Source organism: Mytilus californianus, unplaced genomic scaffold (assembly GCF_021869535.1).
Source record: "Mytilus californianus isolate M0D057914Y unplaced genomic scaffold, xbMytCali1.0.p SCAF_29, whole genome shotgun sequence".
NCBI lineage: Eukaryota > Metazoa > Mollusca > Bivalvia > Mytilida > Mytilidae > Mytilus > Mytilus californianus.
The window spans coordinates 2,485,473-2,506,466 of record NW_026262678.1 but is presented as its reverse complement, the minus strand read 5'-3'; the positions used below and the strand labels follow the sequence as shown (position 1 = coordinate 2,506,466).

General features: G+C 30.9%; 1 long non-coding RNA gene across 2 annotated transcripts; it reads left to right on the top strand.

Moving 5' to 3' along the window:
* Positions 1-1,496: 1,496 nt before the first annotated feature.
* On the top strand, positions 1,497-14,035 carry LOC127732889 (uncharacterized). 2 transcript variants are annotated; one of them, XR_007996487.1, is made up of 3 exons: positions 1,497-1,534; positions 12,767-12,807; positions 13,530-14,035. It is a non-coding gene; the product is annotated as an uncharacterized LOC127732889 (long non-coding RNA). The 2 variants fall into 2 exon arrangements; XR_007996486.1 differs by lacking the exon at positions 1,497-1,534 and adding an exon at positions 8,837-8,925.
* Positions 14,036-20,994: the final 6,959 nt, after the last annotated feature.

Genomic DNA, 20,994 nt, shown 5'->3' with positions numbered 1-20,994 from the left:
TTAAAAGACTGTTTGAATTTGATAGCTTATATTCATAAAGGATCTTTAATAAATAATACCGGTCCATGTACTCGTATTTGAAATGTTATCAGTATTAAAATTTGACGGGAATATTTTATTCTATATTTTTTCATACATTTAAAATTAACACTTTTTGTCTTTCAATATATATATCCATTGCTGTCCACTTCGACAAATACACGTAATACACAAATATTATTAGCCAAAAATAAAACCCATAGTTTGAATGGGAAGGTTAATTAGTGTTTTACATAATGTAACATTAAACAAATCAATAAAGGTAGGTTAAGGTGACAGCGCAAATAACGAATCAAAACATCAGATTGAAAATGTCTATGTTAAATATAGATCCAATCGAGGTATAAACGGTATTAACAGAAAATAATTCTGCATATGTAAAGTAACTGTGCGTATGTACAGTTTTGACTGTTTTTTCCACTGGCTTCAACCCACATGATATGGTATAAGGTAAGCCGAATTTATTTCGAATACTATAGCATTTATATTTCATGATTTTATCCGTTTTGTCGTGCAAAAACTGTTTGAAGTGTTATCCAATAAAAAGATCAATTGATAATGATTCAATTAAGTCTTCCAAAGAAACTTTTGTTATATGGTTTTGTTATATAGTTAATGGGAAAATGTTTTGGTAGCATCCGTCTGATTGCGCTGTTAGAAGAACGATTTACAATGAATAAATATGCTTGTTATTGTTATCAAATTTAATGTTAAAACAACCAATAGTAGCGTATTGCAACCCTTTCATAAATCAAAAATATGTAAACACTTATAATGATAATAAAAACTTACTAAGCGTGAGCAAGTTACATATGTAGTTAAGTTTCACTAGTGAAATAAAACATAAAAGATTTAACGTTTTTTTCAGAAAGACAAAGGATAAAGTATAATATAATTTTACCATACACATGGTAAATAAAAAGAGAGTAAATAAGTATGACCATATCAATGATAATTCATGTCAACACAAAAGTGTGGACTACTGACTTTTCTAATTAGGCTTATTTAAATTCAATTTATTCAGCTTATCACACTTCGGGTTCTTTACATGTTGGAATCTTGTAAAGGGTTTTACTGACACCCATTTACGAACACGGACATATAACAAAAGGAAATAGTCTGAATCGATGAGACGGCAGCAAACGGAATCACATAAAGCAATGAATATTTCTAAAGCTCCACAAACAGTCTGCAGCAATAGGCAGTTGACTGAAAAGTAGACCGATCTTAATCAAGCAATATAAAAACAATAAATACTTTTCTATCAGAAACGGTCCCCTTAATAATATATTTAAACATTATAATTTTTTCAAACTTTAGACTGCCGTTTTCAAACACAAGAAGGTAACATATAACACAGAAATAATAACTCTTAGGGACAGTTTTAAATGTAACAAAGAAAGGCAAAACTTTTACAATAAACTATTGTCAATAATTATTTGACTGCGATTATGATTGAAAAAAAAGGCAGAGAAATGTTTTATCGAAGTCAAAGGTGAGTGTTCGGGTGTTTGAATTGTACTTCTTCATAGGGATTATAGCGTGCTTACACATTGATGCAACCATATTATTTCTTTATTTACAATAGGTTATGAAACCTCCGGAAGTCTGAATCGGATTTAAAATTACGAATTATATCCCTTGTTGAGAAGTATGCTGGTCAAAGTACTGGTTCTTTGCCATCCGTATAAACTGTGAGAAGTAAAAAAGAAAACAATACATTAACATGATTAACAGCTTTATGATCTTGAGACTTCGAATTGGAGCACGAAATATAATTAATTTTCTATAATATATTGTTCACTTGTTTTTTTCTTATAAGTGAAGTGTTTCCCCAGGTTTAAGTTTGTTACCCGGATTTGTTTTTGCAGAATCGAATTATGACTATTGAACAGCGGTATAACCATGATCTGATGCTTTTCGTGAAAGGGTATTTCGTGAACAATGTACAACAATTCTAATTTGAAATTTTGCATTTAGTGGTTTTAAAAAAAAGTGTCTGTAACTGTCCAGTAACTGCTAAAAAATGTGTATACAATATATCATGATCTTATGTTATATAACAATCACTTTGATATGTTAACTACCAAATTATATTCTACATACTAGTAGTTTGATATTTACACGTGTGAATAAGAACTAATTTTGTTTTAAATATGCACAGTTTAAAGACATTGTGATAACTGTTTAATTTTAACATGTACAAAACACAGACCTTGAACTATTAATTCTATCAATCGTAATTTCCATTAATTATATTTAGCCATAAACTCCATTAACTACTTTTAAACTTAAACTTTTAAAAGTTATTTTTAAACGTAAATTTCTGATCACTTACACGAAAGTGCTACGTTATGTTCCCTTGACCCAAAACTACAAATGCTATTTTTCGGGGTTAAAGGGTACAGTTATGTAGTTGTAATATAAATTAAACACAAAAGCATGAACCCTTAGATTTTAAGAGACTGGTGCAAGGATATCTGCTCGTGGAAAACTATTTTTCAACTAAGATATAAAAATCACAACTTTTGTTTGAAAGGCAATCCCCGTTTTAATAAGTTTTATAGAGAAACATATCATATTATTCCGAATCCGTGCAAACCAGTGTTTATTGCCTTTATTTAACGAGTAGTCATTAGTTTCACTGAGAAGCAACATTTACCAATTTCAAAGCCTTTGGTTTAAACCGACCGGAGTGTGATCCCACGATCACTCACACTGTGGGCGAACACGCTACCACGAGAGCACAAATACTTTTTTTTAAACAATTCAATTTAGATTATTAGAATAAGTGTCAAAAAGTAAGGGTGACACACTACTTTTTGGGTCAATTTTATGATGACAAATGGGCATCTATCATTTCAAAAAAATACAGCGCACTTTTCAATTCAATGCCTTTTTGAATTAATTGACGAAACCTTTACACACGTATTATGCTGTGTACTCTCCTATTCGTTTTCTATCCTTAAATGAATTAAAAAAAAAGAATTTGTAATGATATCAGTTGTGAATAATTTACGATATTTTTTTTATATTTTAGCAAGATGTAGGGAATTATTTAACATTGCTTGGTTAGTATTCATTGACAGTTAAAGAAATTGTACACCTTGTTGATTAAACAAATGTATCCTATAACAAATAAAATGAAAATGCTTTCTTGGATTCTCTTTAGCTTAGGGAAGATGTTATATCTATGAGCCCCTTTTAGATTTACAAGCCTTCTTCCTTCTGATGTTTATTACCTTGAAAAAAAAAATGGTTCAAGGTATAAAATGGTTTAATTCTCAAAATTTCCCCCTCCCTCCCTCTCATTTAAAAACTTAACAATATGCTTTTTCCAAATTCGTAACCGCTCGAAGCACATACAAACTGTAATTTGTTTTCACGTGAAATATAACTTCTTTTGAAATAGTTTATATGAAAATCATTATATATTTATGAACTTTTAAAGTGGCATTAGATGTCAAATTCATGTTTAGCGATTTGACCCAAATATTCGAGTATATAAATTTCAATAAACCTAACCGTATAAATGTTTAAAAGTAAAATCAATAACAAGTCGTGTTTTTTTTGTACTTTCTTTAGCTTGGGTACTTTCTTATTATCAATCGAAATGACCTCCGAAATCTGGTGAAGGTTATTTTATCTAATATAAACAAACAATATAAATACATGAAATATAAATAGACAAACATGATTTATAGACGTTAATTTTGTATATATAAAAACAACTCGACATAACGATGTTATCAACTCCAATAAAATGCCAAAAACAAATCCATATAAAAGACTTATAACCTCTTATCCTTCATACAGAAACATTTTGACAAGAATATTCTGATACCTGTTAAGCATATTGTGGTTGTATAAAGCTTTAGCAACTTAGTTTTACTTATTTATATAAGAAATGACTACTGGCTTCGCTAGTTTTTACAGTTAAACGGTTAGAATTTATTTTAAGAAATAACAAAGTTTGCTATTTTTTTTAATCATTCCTTCGTAAATTTTACGGATGCAATAACGAGGTGGTTGACCGTTATGGAATAACTGTTTCACAGATGAAGTCGGATATGTTCCTTATGTCGTAATTACAATCCCCTTTCCTTTTTGATGAATGTGATCTACCTAATCAGCCTATTTAGCAAGTTTGTAATAACATTAGCAACACGACGGGTGCCACATGTGGAGCAGGATCTGCTTACCCTTCCGGAGCACCTCAGATCACCTTAATTGTTTTGTGGGGTTCGTGTTGCTGTTGTACCCATATTTTTCACATGTTTACCTATTATGTCTGTTTGTTTTGTTCACACATCGTTGTCAAGATAATGGAATTTGATGCGACTGTCATACAAATGAGAGGTTTAGCTAGCTTTAAACGCAGGTTTAATTCACCATTTTCTACCGGAGCACCTGAGATCACCCCTAGTTTTTGGTAGCGGTCGTGTTGCTTATTTTTAGTTGTCTATGTTGTGTCTTGTGTACGATTATTTGTCTGTTTATCTTTTCCTTTTGATCCATGGCGTTGTCATTTTATTTTCCATCTATGAGTTTGACTGCCCCTCTGGTATCTTTCGCCCCTCTTTTGTTTTCATTAATTTATCGAAAATTCCGAATTTATGATAATTGTTCAAATGAAAATATAGTCTTGCTGTAAAAATAGTATTAAGCTATAAAATAGAAAAATGGACAAATATATAAAAACAAATAGATTTCTTTTTAATCTTTTAATTTCTTTTTACCATGACATTCATCTTTCGATAACTTATTATACTATGTAACACAAAATGTTAATTGTAATGCATGAAAAAGCAGGACCAGGACTATGATATGTGTGGTATAATTCTCTACATGTCGATTTGTTTACATTGATGCGACCGGTTCTTAAAAAGTGTCATGATATCAAATGAAGCAGATGCCACTTCAATTGCTTTCTTTTGTTGAAGAATCGTTGACCTCTGACTGAATACGAAACAACTATTACATACATTGCAAAATCAATATTGAAAAAAGTAAAATCACAAAAATACTGAACTACCAGGAAAATTCAATCGGAAAGTCCCTAATCAAATGGCAAAATCAAATGACAAAACACATCAAACGAATGGACAACAACATGATTTAATCTTGTAAGGTTTGTGTTTTTGAAAATTTACTTGATGATGGTATATTTAGTTTGACCTCAATTGACTTTGAAACTTTTGTTCATTGATTCCTGGTACATTGAAATATACCCTGCATTTTCTTGTATTTGCATTACGTGTAGCGATAAACAGATTATCCTATATGTTTGACAGAACGTAATTATAGTTGTAATAATGATCTCAACCAAGGACATTCTATTGTGAGAAAAGTACAAATGCTAATAACGTGCTGTCTTCTTAAGACAGGGTTTTTATTCCTGCTATATTTAAATTCAAGGTAATTTTTAGAGTGCATTTTGTAAACCACAAATTTTATTAAAAATATTATTTGTATAGCTTTAAATGGATCAAAGAAATGCGGTTAAATATTCATTGATCAGATGATTGCAGGTAAAATATGAACTTGTGTACACCGTTCTGTCTAGGTAATATTATTCATTTCTAAATTTAACTAAAAAATTCCATTTACTTTTATTGGCCGTGTTTTTTAAAATTCCAAAAATAGAATCGATTACATAATTGCATTTTGAACATGGTAAAGCCCTTTAAGACAGAATTTGTGTTATGTATTTCTTGAAACATTTGTATCATAGTAACAGTGTATGTCATGATGTCTTTTGATAGAAAGGTTTAATTTATGATTATTAATTTGATAGCTTTTTAATGAAACATTATCAGTTTATAATAAAAAGTGTGACCCCTCTTATTTGCAACATATCAAATTAAAAAAATAAAATGATTTCATGATTTTTAAATATTTGATAATAATATAGAATGTGTTATTGCTTCATATAATATTAGTCACTATAGTCATACTTACCATACATACATACCATACAACTACAAGCAGACAATGCCATATATGTTTTACTACGAAATCTGCGATGCTCTTAAACAAATCACTTACCAACTATAATTATCAAAAGCAAGATTTGGGCCTGTTCACATGCGCTTAAAAAATTAAAATGTTTAAAATGATGTTTATTGTATTAAGCTTGTTAGCTCATAAAACAACCAATTATATTTGAAAAAAACAATCTTAAAAAGATATAAAATATTTTTGTTATCTAAAGTTTAAACATTTAGAAATTGGAAATTTAAAGAAGACACGGTATTATTTTCTTTTTACACAGATTGTCGAAGTAAAATGGATAACGATCATCACTTTTTGTATCCTCCCTTCTTCCAAAATCATGTAAAACCACACCAAAAACATTATTGGCATAAACATTCAAAATTGAATTGAATTGATTGATTTGTGTTTTACATAATGTTACTGAAAATCAAATCAATAGCTGTAGGTTAAAGTAACTGCATATGTTACAAATCAAAACAAAAGATAGAAGATTTCCATATTAATATATTGATTAAACCGACGTATAAAAGATGTCGATAGAAAATCTTTCTGTATAACTTACACGTCATTGAGCTACCTTACAGTTATACTGTTTTCACCAGCAATTTACCGTTACAGGTAAGGTCTTTTTATAACGAATTGACAATAATTTATATTTGCATACTCTCAACTGCATCCCGTCAATGTGTTTGTATTATCTTTCATTTTTGCTGATGTGTTTTGTACGTGTGACTTTTTGTGTTTCTTTGGTACATATGACGTGGCTCTGTACTTTTAAAGATCCTGCCATTATGTTATTGTTCTATTATAATTTTGAAAATACTTTGAACGACAAAATTATTTTACTCGCGTAGTGGTATTAACCATATGTGGATTCTAAAAAATTCTAAAGAATTTCTTGATAATTTGAAATCTCGGTCTTTTTCTCAAATTAGTTCTAACAAAAACTTTTGCTTTTTCAACCCTGTATACCACCATTCCCCATGTGAAATTATAATTTTGAAAATACTTTGAACGACAAAATTATTTTATATTTCTTCCTGTTTGACGTTTACATTTTCTGACGTCAAACACTCGACTCTATACAGCAAGAATTGATGTGAATGCAGTCACAGAACTTCAAATATTTCAATCCTTTATGGGTTGATATAAAATACATATATAAGTAAGCAATGGTTGTTAAATTTGATAGATACTTTTTGTGCTTATTTGTTAAATATTTGTTTGTTTTGAGATTGTGACACAGTGATGACTGCTGTACCCATATTATGACAATGTTACCTATTATGTCTGTTTTGTTCACGCATCGTTGTAAATATAATGGAATTTGATGCGACTGTCATACAAGTGAGAGGTTTAGCGCCATAAAACCAGGTTCAATCCACCATTTTGTACATTTGAAAATGCCTGTACCAAGTCAGGAATATGACAGTTTTTTTCCATTCGTTTGATGTGTTTTATCATTTAATTTTGCTATTTGATTAGGGACTTTCCGTTTTGAATTTTCCTCGGAGTTCAGTATTTTTGTGATTTTACTTTTTTCTTATACGTTTAGGTATTTCACATCCAATTGTTTTATGGTAATATTCTTTACAAGGCACAAAACTGTCGACATTCACCTCAAAAGCTAATCAAACCTTTAAACAGACTTATTGGGAAGGGATATAGTTACGATACTGTTGTTAGGTCATTAAAGATTGCATATTTTGGCTTTAAAACTGATTCACTTATAGGGTCTTTGCATCGGAAATGAACACATTTATTCTAAAACCAGCTTTTGGTATGATACGGGTTATGTTCTTCTCATATATTTTATGATGGTATAATCCTAAACCCCTAACCGGAGGGATTATGCTTGATTTTCATATGATGAAGACATAATCTTTCAATCAGTTTAATTGAGGTCTGGAGCTGGCATGTCAGTAACTGCTAGTAGTCCCTTGTTAATTTATGTATCATTGTCATTTTGTTTAGTTTCTATTGTTATCTATTCTGACATCGGACTCGGACTTCTTTTAAACTGAGTTTTACTGTGCGTATTGTTGTGTGTTTTTGTTTTTCTACATTGGCTAGAGGTATAGGGGAGATTTGAGATCTCAAAAAACATGTTTAACCCCGACCCTTTTTTGCGCCTGTCCCAAGTCAGGAGCCTCTGGCCTTTGTTAGTCTTGTATGATTTTTAATTTTAGTTTCATTTATATATATTTCGGAGTTTAGTATGACGTCCATAATCACTTAACTAGTATACATTTTTGTTTAGGGGTCAGCTAAAACACGCCTCCGGGTGCGGGATTTTCTCTCTGATTAAAGACCAATTGGTGGACTTCGGCTTTTATCTGTTCTATGGTCGGTTTGTTGTCTCTTTGGCCCATTCCCCATTTCCATTCTCAATTTTATTGTTAAACCATTTTCGATTGATGTAAATATTATTTGATATCTGTTTATGTAATGAAAAACTCAATCAATGTGAAGGAAAAAAGGATAAAACCAGGACTAAAAATTGCTTTACTCATCAGTGGCGTTCCAGCTAAAAAAAGTTAACACACTTTGCATAACTTACGAAGTTGAAGAACACTGGGGACAGAAAATGTCGAAAAGTTTTGTCATAATATATTATAATATATGACTGTTACTTTGCTCATCTCTTTAAAAAAATCTCACTACATATTATAAGTAATAAACGTAATGTACTGTTGACAGAAAATAACAATTACAGTACAGTTCACAAAAGCTGTTTTGCACCTGTTCCAACATTAGGAAATACGATCGATACTTATATATAATGGTGATCACATGACTTTTGTGTATAAAACAAAACGCATTCGATCATATCGCTACCTATTTCCGACTTTTATTACGGCTTGGCTGTTTTACACTTTTTTGTAGAAGGTATGTGTTAAATGTAAATCATTAATATTACGTTTTCATTTACTTTTTAAAAATGATTAACAAAAAAGTTTAATGTTAAATGTTTAAAAATATACATTCTTCATATGTATTTCTTTATTTCTGATTTTGATCTTAAACAAAATCAATTGTTAATTTTCGGTTTTCTTATATTTTAAGTGTAATATGTGTATATTGCGTTCATCACTCCCAGATATACTTTCATGTTACTCCATAACAATAATACTGATACGTTTCAAAATATATATTTGTATCGTGTGCGTAAGCAGCTATTGTGTTGATATGACAATGTCTATCTATAAATCGGATCCTAGGTGACCTCTTCCGTTTAGGAAAACAACAGGACAAAAGTCGCATTTTGATAGTCATCGATTCTATATTTTATTCATAAAAGAGGGACAAAAGATACCAGAGGGACAAGCAAACTCATAGATCGAAAACAAACTGACAACGCCATGACCAAAAACAAAAAGACAAACAGACAAATAATAGTACAGATGACACAACATAGAAAACTAAAGACTAAGCAACACGAACATAACATGTATATGAGAGGTATTCGGTAGATGCCTCTTGACAACACGTGTTTAGTGAAGTGTTAATACATATTCTGGTTGTTACAATATTAAAATTTTTACAAGCGCGATGTTTTGCAAAGAGTAAAAAATTATATTTCATCTGGATTGAAATTATTGTTTCAACCAACATGTTTCTATGTATTCAATTAGGTTTCATTTGAAGAACTTTATTTCATCATGGGTTTACCGACACGATGGGTTATACATATACACATTAAATATAAACTGGCATTCGTTTCATACCACCGAATTGTGTAAAAGTTCATTCATGACCTTCTGTGTTTTGTAAATAGCTGTATGTTTATAGTCAGTTCATTCGACCTAACTAGTATCTTTTTTAATAACTCATACCATTGTTTTATCACCCTCACGGTAGATTTGAACCATGACCATTTTAAATTGATTTTTGATAATAATGTTTAATGATCTCGGAACGGCAGACCTTAGTGGAAATAAAAAACAACACCCCCTTTATTTACACGTGTTAAAGAAAACAAACCTTTAAAGAAATGTTATCAACATGCATCCAATGAGTACACCAGTGTTCAAATATTAATTGTTTAATCGAAAGTTTATTCTAGTAATACCCGAATTGATTCAATAATGGAAAAAGAAATTAAGTACATATCTTTTTAGAAGGTAGCGTCTTAATATTGGAGAACATTTCCAAAATTGTCGCTTCTATGAACTTAGCACAATAAATCGAACTGTGGATCAATTATGTCAAGTAGGGAATGCACGGGACTGGTTTCTTCCTAAACAAAGCTGTAAATTAGGCGAAGCGTCTGTCCCAATAAAAGAGATACATTGTTTATAAATCCATTGTATTATTCTAATTTTAACACAGTCATTGAAGGTTTTGATCTATCGCCTGATTAAAATATTATTCATTTGTGCAGCTTGAGTCAATATCTATAAAAGTCATATTACGTTTAAAAGTATCTCTATGGGGCTGTGTGTAGGACGATTAATAAATGATTGAGACATTAAATTTGAAATTCAATCGATCAATTTATGCATATTTATACACAATCGTCAACTCATTATATGAAAGAATCTATACTATAATAAAACTTACCAACCGTGAATTTTTTTTTGAAAAGTTTATTAACGATTAACTTGAGAAATAAAATGAAACGATTTAACGACTCTTTACAAAAAAAATAGAATGGTGTATTATATTTTTTATTCGATTCAGCATGAATGCATATTTGTGTCTATATTTTTTTTTCACAATCATGACTTCATAAATCAACTGAATGGATCGAGAATAACTGTGATTTTGCCTGGCAATGTACTGGAATTGTTAGAAATCATACCAACAAAAAATCGTATGCAAAGCGCGGTAAACATCAATGAGACAGCTTCCAGCTGAATCACTTCCACAGATGTATCCAAATCTCCATATACAGTTTGTCTTTTGCCTTGATTTATGCTCCTTTTAACATGGGTGGGCATTGTATATGTCTAAGTGTAAAATGTTGTATAAAATAAAGTCTACCCATGAGGATTCCACCTAGGTTAATTTTCTTGTTTTTCAACACTTTTTCTTGGTTTTTTTTCGCAATCTATCACAAACTATTTTTTTTTATTTGTTATCTTTCTTACAATAAAAGTCAGTTTTTAACATTGGTGTCTCTTTATTATAGATCAACGTAGCTATCAAACAATCTACATTCAGTAAAAACGACCATTTCTGATTTTCAGTATTTTTTAAATGTACTAAAAAATTGCTATCTAAATCACGAAATGATCATATTTAACTTCTGGGCGCACGAGATTAAATCTCATTCAATGTATCGAATAATGTCTATCCAGTGGAAGGACATAGATAAAAGTCGAAGACTTTTGAAAGTTTTTCATCTAAACAAGTTTTCTTTTCCAGTCATTCATTAAATGTTAAGGTTTAGACCTTAAACTTGGCTTCAAATACATGTGCTAATAAATCCTTTGTGAGTAGCCACAACAATGCAATCAGCAGATTATTTATGGTTTCTGTCAAAATCGTAATGAGTGACGAGTTTAAGGTGAAAATCAGAGTCGTTTTATTAGGGAGAAATACTGAGAAACTTAAAAATATAAAAAAGTGTGACGAAGACAAACCGTCATATTGCTTTCGTCAAGAATGAATTATAAGCGCCACTATTTTGATTTCATCGCAAAATGCGTAATGTTGACCCCAGGCAGAAACCCTGTTACCCATGTTAAAATGAGCATAGAGCATGGAATAATATAATTATTTTGATTGTAATTATTAAATTATGTGTGCTTCGAGTTTGATCTAAAATACACATTTGAAAGGCAGCCACTTTGATTTGATGAAGCCAAAGCGTTATTGAAAATCAACCGTTTCACGAAAGAAAATAGCAAATTTATTGAAAAAAAAATAAGAATGACTTAGTGTAATTTTCTAATAAACAGCACCAAAACAAATGTCCATTTTTATCTCCAGTGACGTTGAAACTTAGTTGTGACGTCAATAAATAAAGACAACAGTAGTATTCCGCTGTTCAATATGCATAACTCGATTAAGCACAAAAAAATCCGGGTCACAAACCAAAACCGGGAAAAGCACAGCAACTATAAGAGAAAAACAAACGCCAACATACATTATGTACAGAAAAACGCACTTTTTTTTTTATAACAACTGCTATATTCCTAACGGATTTGTTTGTGCTTAATCGAGTTATGCATATTGAACAGCGGAATACTACTGTTGTCTTTATTTATTGACGTCACAACTAAGTTTCAACGTCACTGGAGATAAAAATGGACATTTGTTTTGGTGCTGTTTACTAGAAAATTACACTAAGTCATTTTTAATTTTCTTTATTCAATAAATTTGCTATTTTCTTTCGTGAAACGGTTGATTTTCAATAACGCTTTGGCTTCATCAAATCAAAGTGGCTGCCTTTCAAATGTGTATTTTAGATCAAACTCGAAGCACACATAATTTAATAATTACAATCAAAATAATTATATTATTCCATGCTCTATGCTCATTTTAACATGGGTAAAACGGAAACAAGCCGGGTCACAAACCAAAACCGGGAAAAGCACAGCAACTATAAGAGAAAAACAAACGCCAACATACATTATGTACAGAAAAACGCACTTTTTTTTTATAACAACTGCTATATTCCTAACTTGGTACGTCAATCACGGGATAAATTTCAAAACGAAATAAGTACGTCATATAAAAACATGTCCATTTACGTCTAACGTAGATTTCACTTTTCTGACAGGATGTTTGATTTATGAAAATAAGAAGATGAAAATATTAGAGGTAAGTGATCGTGTATTCAACCATATTTTTTAGTGTAACTGCATCCCTTTAAAATAGGAACATTGCGATCAGACAATGATGCAATCATAATACTTAGTCATTGATATATTATTTTGAGTTGTCCATGTCTTTGATGCACTGCAGTTAAACACCTATGCATGTCAAGATATCCGATATTCTAATTAGTAACAATTTTATTTTCGCTACTCTCTACAAAGTGCGAATCTCTGCAAATAAATTTCCTATCAAAATCATAACTCCTCAGAATAAAAGCGTTCTAGGCGGACAATATCAACAATAACTTTGATTTTCATTTTTTTTTGTCCAACAGTAATTCGTTGAAAATGTGTTCCTCTCAATTTTTGTTTAAAGTTAGATAATGACTTTATTGCGACTGTCATATAAGTGAGCGGTTTGTCTAGCAAAACAATACAGGTTTAAGCCTCCACTTAATGTCTTATCAAATCAGGAATATGACAGTTGTTATCTATACGTTTGATATGTTTTAACTTTTGATTTGCCATTTTCTTTGGGAATTTCTGTTTCGAATTTTCCTCGGTGTTTTTATTGTTGTACTTTTCAGTCGTGATATGAGTGTTTTATATGAACGAAATATCGACTTGTTTTTATTCAGTTTTATTTAAATAAATCTTAATTTAACTTGATTTTGTAAATCAACCCTAATAAGTATCTGTTTTACAACTGTCTCTTTTCTTTTTTAGATAATTATAAACCATTATGGATCATGGTGCTGATGGGGGACGTTAAATTTCATCAATTAACCAACAGTCGTCTGGTGGGAGAACGACGTTATAAACTATAGCAACATACTTCTACGTTTCACAAGTGTCTGTTAACATCATCAAAGACTTGCTTGGCTTGTTTCTGTTTTACGACTTGATATGGACCTGCGAATTTTATCATTTTGGACTTGCGATAACCGGATTTATCATTTTGGATTTGCGATAACCGGATTTATCATTTTGGACTTGCGATAACTGGATTTATCATTTTGGACTTGCAATACTCAGATTTATCATTTTGGACTTGCGATAATCAGATTTATCATTTTGGACTTGCGATAACCAGATTGATCATTGTGGATTTGCGATATCTAGTTTTATCATTTTGGACATCTTTGGACTCATCTTTGTTTAGAATAAATGACAACGAAAAGTGTTAAAGAATAAAAAAATGATTACATTAAACAAATAAAAGTTAAATATTTCTTGCAGTTTTCCTTTAACATGTGTGTACATGGGAAGTTAAAACATACCTCATTGTATTGTATGAACGCACATTGATGCCATATCAGTGTATAACACACAAGTGATCTGATTTTTGCTCAATATATTGTATTATTTTTTAAACAATAATGTAAGCTTTGGATACAAAAAAAAATATGAAACAAATGAAGAAGAAAAAGAACGTGATCTTAAAAAAACAAGAAAAATCTAAATCGTTTAAATTATTTTCGAAATATTTTAAATCAGCTCACGTCAGATTAATATTTGTGTTTCGTAACTCCATGAAGGACATATTTTAAGCATATAATACACACAACACGTTTTATAGATTCTGTTGGATTGCATGGTATGACATTCAACATGAAATGAAATTGGAAGAAAACATTTGCACAATCTACGAATACAAAGGAAAGCGTTTACATCATATGCGTTCTTGGTAGAAAGTCAAATTGACACTATCGATAAACCAATATACAATTAAAATTTACAAAAACAATATACAACTAACATTTTCAATTACAAACACGTGTTGCATAATCACAATATTGACGACTAAGTCTAAACCTCCTGATGACACCTTCGCTTGTTCTCCATTTATAAATAAAGCGGCTGGCCAAGTTATTACCGATGACCTCAACATTGTCAATACCACTTCTCTGCGAAATGTGTTATCCAAAGGTCAGAAATATCATAAATCCATCAATTGGAAACACAACTTCAAAATTCTAATGAATTCAGTAAAGGATTATGCCAGGCAATGGGTTAAAAGCAAGAAAAAACGCGTAGTAGATACGTTTGCCGAATGGATTAAGGTTGTGAGGTTGTTGATACAAATCAGAATTAGGGAACTGATTTGGCCTATCAATACCCAGACCCAAATGTTGCGAGGCACTTGTCCTACCTCCATTACAAATATGTTGTTGTCCCCAAAGATAAAGCCCCAAATGAAATCGTTTTTCTGTTTAAATCACATTACATCAACTGATGATAAATGAATTAGGTATTGACAATTCACATGAAAACTCAACATATACCCCCAAGACACTTACTCAAGAGGAAATCCTGGATAATAATAGATATGTTCTATGTTCCTTTAGAATTTTATAAAAGAAGAAGAATTGGATCTCATCACTGTATTGGATACCTAAATAACATAAGTGTCCCTACAAACAACAGTATATTGATTGGTCTTCCAAGTGCTCCACGAAAACTCTTTCTATAATATTAACATCAATTTTATCAGCTTTCAAAGCCGGGCTTCAAAGTTATTGTGAAACTGCCTATTTTAAAGGTGGCGTGAATCAGATGTTGAAACTAAAAAACCCAAAAGATCTTTTAGATTACATATAAACTTAGACTTTTTCATCTTGCATTAGTATAAAAACATTTGACTTTTCTACAATTTACATAGGTATTTCCCATTCCAAACAAAAAGAAAATTGATAGAGTTTGTATTGCTTTGTTTCATAAACAAATTGCCGACGTAGATACAAGTATCTTGTTTTAGGTAGGGATACATCTTACTAAGTAAAAATCACTCTACCAAGTCAGGAATATGACAGTTGTTATCCATTCGTTTGATGTATTTGGGCTTTTGATTTTGCCATTTGATTAGGGACTTTCCTTTTTGAATTTTCCTCGGAGTTTTTTTTATTTTTTTGATGTTACACTTTATTCTAACATAAAATTCTCTGAAATGGACATTTTGAAAATGTCCATTTCAGAGAATTTTTCTCAATCAAGAAATCAAGCATCTTGATGAGGCTTGATTTCTTGATTGAGAACATATTTGTTACGTTTGGACAACAAACTATCAGCATTCCGATGGGAACCAACTGTGTCCCTCTTCTTGCCGACTTGCTACTTTATTCTTTTGAGTCTGACTCCATACAGGAACTTCTTAAGTTAGCAGTATATTTCAACTTTACTTCCCGTTATATAAATGATGTTCTCTCACTAAACAATTCAAAATTTGGTGACTATGTTGAACACATCTATCCCATTGAACTAGAGATAAAGAATACGACAAATACGTTAAGTTCTGCCTCATATCTTGACTTACATCTGGAAATTGCCAATGAGGGTCAGCTGAAAACAAAACTTTACGACAAAATAAATGATATAAGCTTTCCAATTGTAAACTGTTCATTTCTATGTAGCATCATTCCAGCAGCGCCTGCATACGGAGTATATATCCCACAATTGATACGATATAGGGCTTGTATTTCCTTTCAAGATTTCCTTGATAGAGGGTTGCTACTCACAAATAAGCTTTTAAACCAAGAGTTCCAAATGGTGAAGTTGAAATCACTCCTCCTTAAATTGTACGGACCCTATCACAATTTGGTTGAACGTTATGGAATATACGTTTCACAGATGATATCGAATATGTTCCATGTGTCGTAACTACAATCCCGTTCCCTTTTTCACCAATGTGACCTATCTTATCAACCTTATTACCGGGTTTGTACTAACATGAGCAACACGACGGGTGCCACATGTTGAGCAGGATCTGCTTACCCCTCCAAAGCACCTGAGCCTCCCCCCCCCCCCCCCCCCCTCCCCCAGTTTATGGTGGGGTTCGTGTTGAAAAGTCTTTATTTTGTCTATGTTGTGTTTTGTGTACTATTGTTTGTTTGTCTTTTTCTTTATTTTTCATGAGGTTGTCAGATTTAAATGAGAAAACTTATGCAAGTTTTTGAAACATCTATTACTTTCAGGGCTTGATAGTCTAGAAAAAATTATTCAAAATAAAAATCCCATGCTATTAACATATATGTGTACAAAATCTATTATAATATGTTGAATAAGGTAGACTGAAAAAGCAAACGAATAATTCAACATAACACAAATAAAATTAATAAAGGTGTCTAAACAGCATAAACATGATATTACAGGATTTAAATTTGATTTGATAAAAAAAAAAAGAAACAATTATCCGAATAAAAGTTCATTTACACAATTATTGCAAGCTTCTCCAAAAACATTGGTTGCATATAAGATAACATTTGTCATCCTTGTGATTAGGGTGTTATCTGACTATTTTCGCATTTGATATATATTTCTCATTTTACAGATTTATATCTGCTAGTTTGTGGTCATGTTACAGTAATGTCATAGATTTTTGTTATATTTTGCATACAATTATATTGAAATAAACTGATTCAACTCTTTTAAATTAGAGGAACATCTGGATAGAATGCACACCAACTCAGCATTGAAAAATGTCTTAAAACCTTCATATCCCTACAAACTGATGTATAGATTTTTCTTGAACATTGATATGTCGTTGATACATACATTTCCTTTTAATAAATACGCATAATGATTCATCGATTTTTTTTATAATCAACAATGCATATACCAATCTGTTACATAGTTAGTAGTAATCATCTGAGAAAAGACGATGTACGGCTTTCAACGCGACATAACATTTATCTCGACGTTTGGAAGTATTTGTCGTCCGCTGAAAGAAAATGTTCACTGATGTTTACCGACAAAACTGAGTGAGTGACCCTTCAACTTCATTAGCAGAAAAATGCATCAACAGTATACGTGCTTTTTGAAAATCTATGCATCTGTTATTGGAGGTTAAAGGATATCATACCACATTTAGGAAAGTGCTTTGGCGATTGTATGTGCTTTTTGTACAAATGTACATGTATTTTGTCATGAATTTCTTCAATTTTACATCTGAAAAAGAGAGATAAATACGTTAACTTTCGATTTTAAGATGAATTCATCATTCCAAAGTTTTATGCTAAATGATACCAAATCTGTGACAATCATTTAAATGGTTTTATTAAAAAGAAAAGTACATCAAATGACCATTATTAACACTCCAGTCGTCGGGTGAAATTTATCTTGTGAGAATTCAATTAAAGTAAAAAAGGCGACAATATGTAAACATGACTATAACTGTATGGTAATAAGAAATTCTTCACGGAAATGTTATGAACAAATAAAAAATTTATTCAAAAGAAAGAATAATATACTGCCTCGTGTATCATTTTTATCATATCGTATTCAGATGATATAGTGTTCATCATTCAATCACCAGAAAATATAAAAAATGTTAATAAACGGCCGAATAATAATAACTCCAAGGAGTTCAGTATTTTTGTGTTTTTATTTTTTAATTTTGAAAATAGCATGTTTAATTCAATTGATAATTTAAACACGATTTATTTTCTATATTGAGTTAAAAGCACACAATCATGCAAGTGATTATTTGACATGATGTGGGACATTTCTATCAAAATCAGTCAATATTAAAAGGGATCAACTTTAATAAAAGACTTGTTCATGCATTGTCATGCATCACAGTGTGTGTCCAAACTCAGTAAATACCAGTCTAAATAACATTAAACCTGATTTTGGTGATATGTTTCCACTAATACCACATCTTCTTATTTCTATGTTAACCGGGATTGTACTTCAACGAGCAACACATTCGGTGCCACATTTTGAGAAGGGACTGCTAGTTCTCATCGATCATATGAGATCAATATTGGTTCTTTTCCTATGTACAAGATGAAAGAGTTTAGTATATTGTTCATTTTTGTTTTCATCATTCAGGTTTCCTATAGTATAGTCAGTTTGTTATCGACTTTTGCGTCTGAGCATTTCTTTTAAATCTATAACCTGTCTTTTATTCAATACTTTTTTAAAATAAAACGTTAATCAAAATATCTACTGTAACAGTTATACTCACAGGTACTGATGGCTTTTGATCCTCTTTTCTTCCTTTTTGTTTTGTGTGTGCTTAAATTGTTTTTGAACAACTAAATATTCAGAAATATTTTTAATTGTTTTAGTTATTTTATGTATTCTTGCTTTTATGCGGACGATCTTACAATTACAAGTTTGAACGTGATGTCCCTCTATTCATATGATGCAGAATCTAAAAATAAAGGAACAGTACATAAAACGAATATCGTTTTATGGCAGTATGAAAACAAACAAAAACACACCAATCAGATGGAATAAGTATAATGACAAAGAAATGTTCAAACAAATATAATCTAAACAATGGTGGTTGGAGGTGTCTTAAGGGAAATTTTATGTTCCAAAAACCTGAGACTTCACTAACGGGCGAAAAACATCGACTGGATAGAGGCGCTCTAAACGATTTTAGTGAAGGCAAACTAATGGACACACCCTTATTCTGGCAATATGTATACAATAAAGGATTAAAGCAATTAATCTGTGAGGTTTTGGTTCGTATAACGAGCTATCATCCAAACGAGTGATATCTAACAGACATCGATCAATATCATAACTATCATATATATATATAGCTGAAGTAAATGATAGAGTTACAAAAAGAAAAATGGTCGAACGACATTATTGCTGCCCAGTCATGTTTTTTCCTGGATAAAGGAAATAATTTGATTTACGAACATCATATATTTTTTCTCATTTTTCCTATACAAAATATTCATAGTAAGGTGCGTATGTTTCATTATCGTTATTTTATAATTACATATTTTATTTAAGAAAACCAATGTTTTAGCACACCAATGTTATTTCCATAATCACTTATTTGGTTGACTTTAAATGAAAACCGTTTTTAAAACAAAATCATTTCATTGAACTTGGCGGTAATTCAGGAATAAACCGCCATTGACAAAAGCTATGTTTTATTTTCAGATTTAATTTTGCTATACGTTTTGTTAAATTTTACCATACACATTACGATATGATTATTTTGCATTTAAATGATCAATATGAAATTTAAAACAAAGAATAAATTATTGATTTTTAGAAAATAGAAACAGACATACAACTCAAATTGTCTCTTACGATAGTATTCCCTTTTAGAGACGGGAATTTTGGCTAGGTTTAATTGTTTGAATTGACCAATTGGTTTGGTATGAATAGGAGAAAGAACACCTCAATCAAATGAAATACAGTATCAGTAGGAAAGATGTTTTCTAAATAATAATCTAAACATTGGAAAAAAAAAAAAACAACCGTTTACATGGTCCAAGCGCAAACACGTTTGGTTTCATCTACGGGCGACAAAGTTAAGAGCATAAAGGCTCCTAAAATTGCATCTAGATAAGATTCAGTTACATTATACAAAAGATAAATTTAGTAACTTGTGTGTTTTGTTGTTTTTTTTGGTTCGGAAAACGAGTTGTGTGTTCCTGCTGAGAGCGGTATTCTTTGTTTCAAATAACCTAGTGCATGGTCATGATAGACATATTGTCCGACACTTTCATAACCAAGCGAGTACATGTATATACCCATATGATCCGATCATGCATAAGATACGATTGGTGTTAACGCATTCCATCTGTAAATGTCCAGTTATTAAAGGTTGTCTCTTTAAGAATTTAAGATTATTAATAAAAGTTATCTAGTCTTGCTTTTGCTTTATATATCCACCTTGCATTTGCTTAGCATTGTTGTCAGTGTGTTTTATTTCTGTCGATAATATGGTTTATTACAGACATTCTAAAGAAATCGCGTTTCCATATAGAACGTTCTTTTTAAAATGTTAGGGAATTGCTTTTTTTTCAAACAAAAGGCAAAATAATTACCCGAAAACAAATAAATATTTGACAGTGATCAATTTATATTGTAGGTCCTTTAGATAAAGGTGAATTGTGGAGAGAATTTAGATATGTATGTTGTTGTCGGAAACAATGTAGTGTTATCACATATATGATATCTTTTTTCCATAATAAACAATCCAGTTCCAGCTCATCATGTGATGTTGTATTTGTTTTTTATTATGTATTCCCTTTACTATTATTAGTTTATGTGAAGTGTCCTCTTTGTTCATTTTGATTCATTTTTAAGTTTTAAATTAAATTCTATTTAAAGAAAAGACATCTTAACACGCTTAAGTTTGTTAGTTATCATCATTTAACATTAGGATATGATTATTTTGCATCTCAATTTTCAATCTTTTAAGCAAAGGAAATTGATT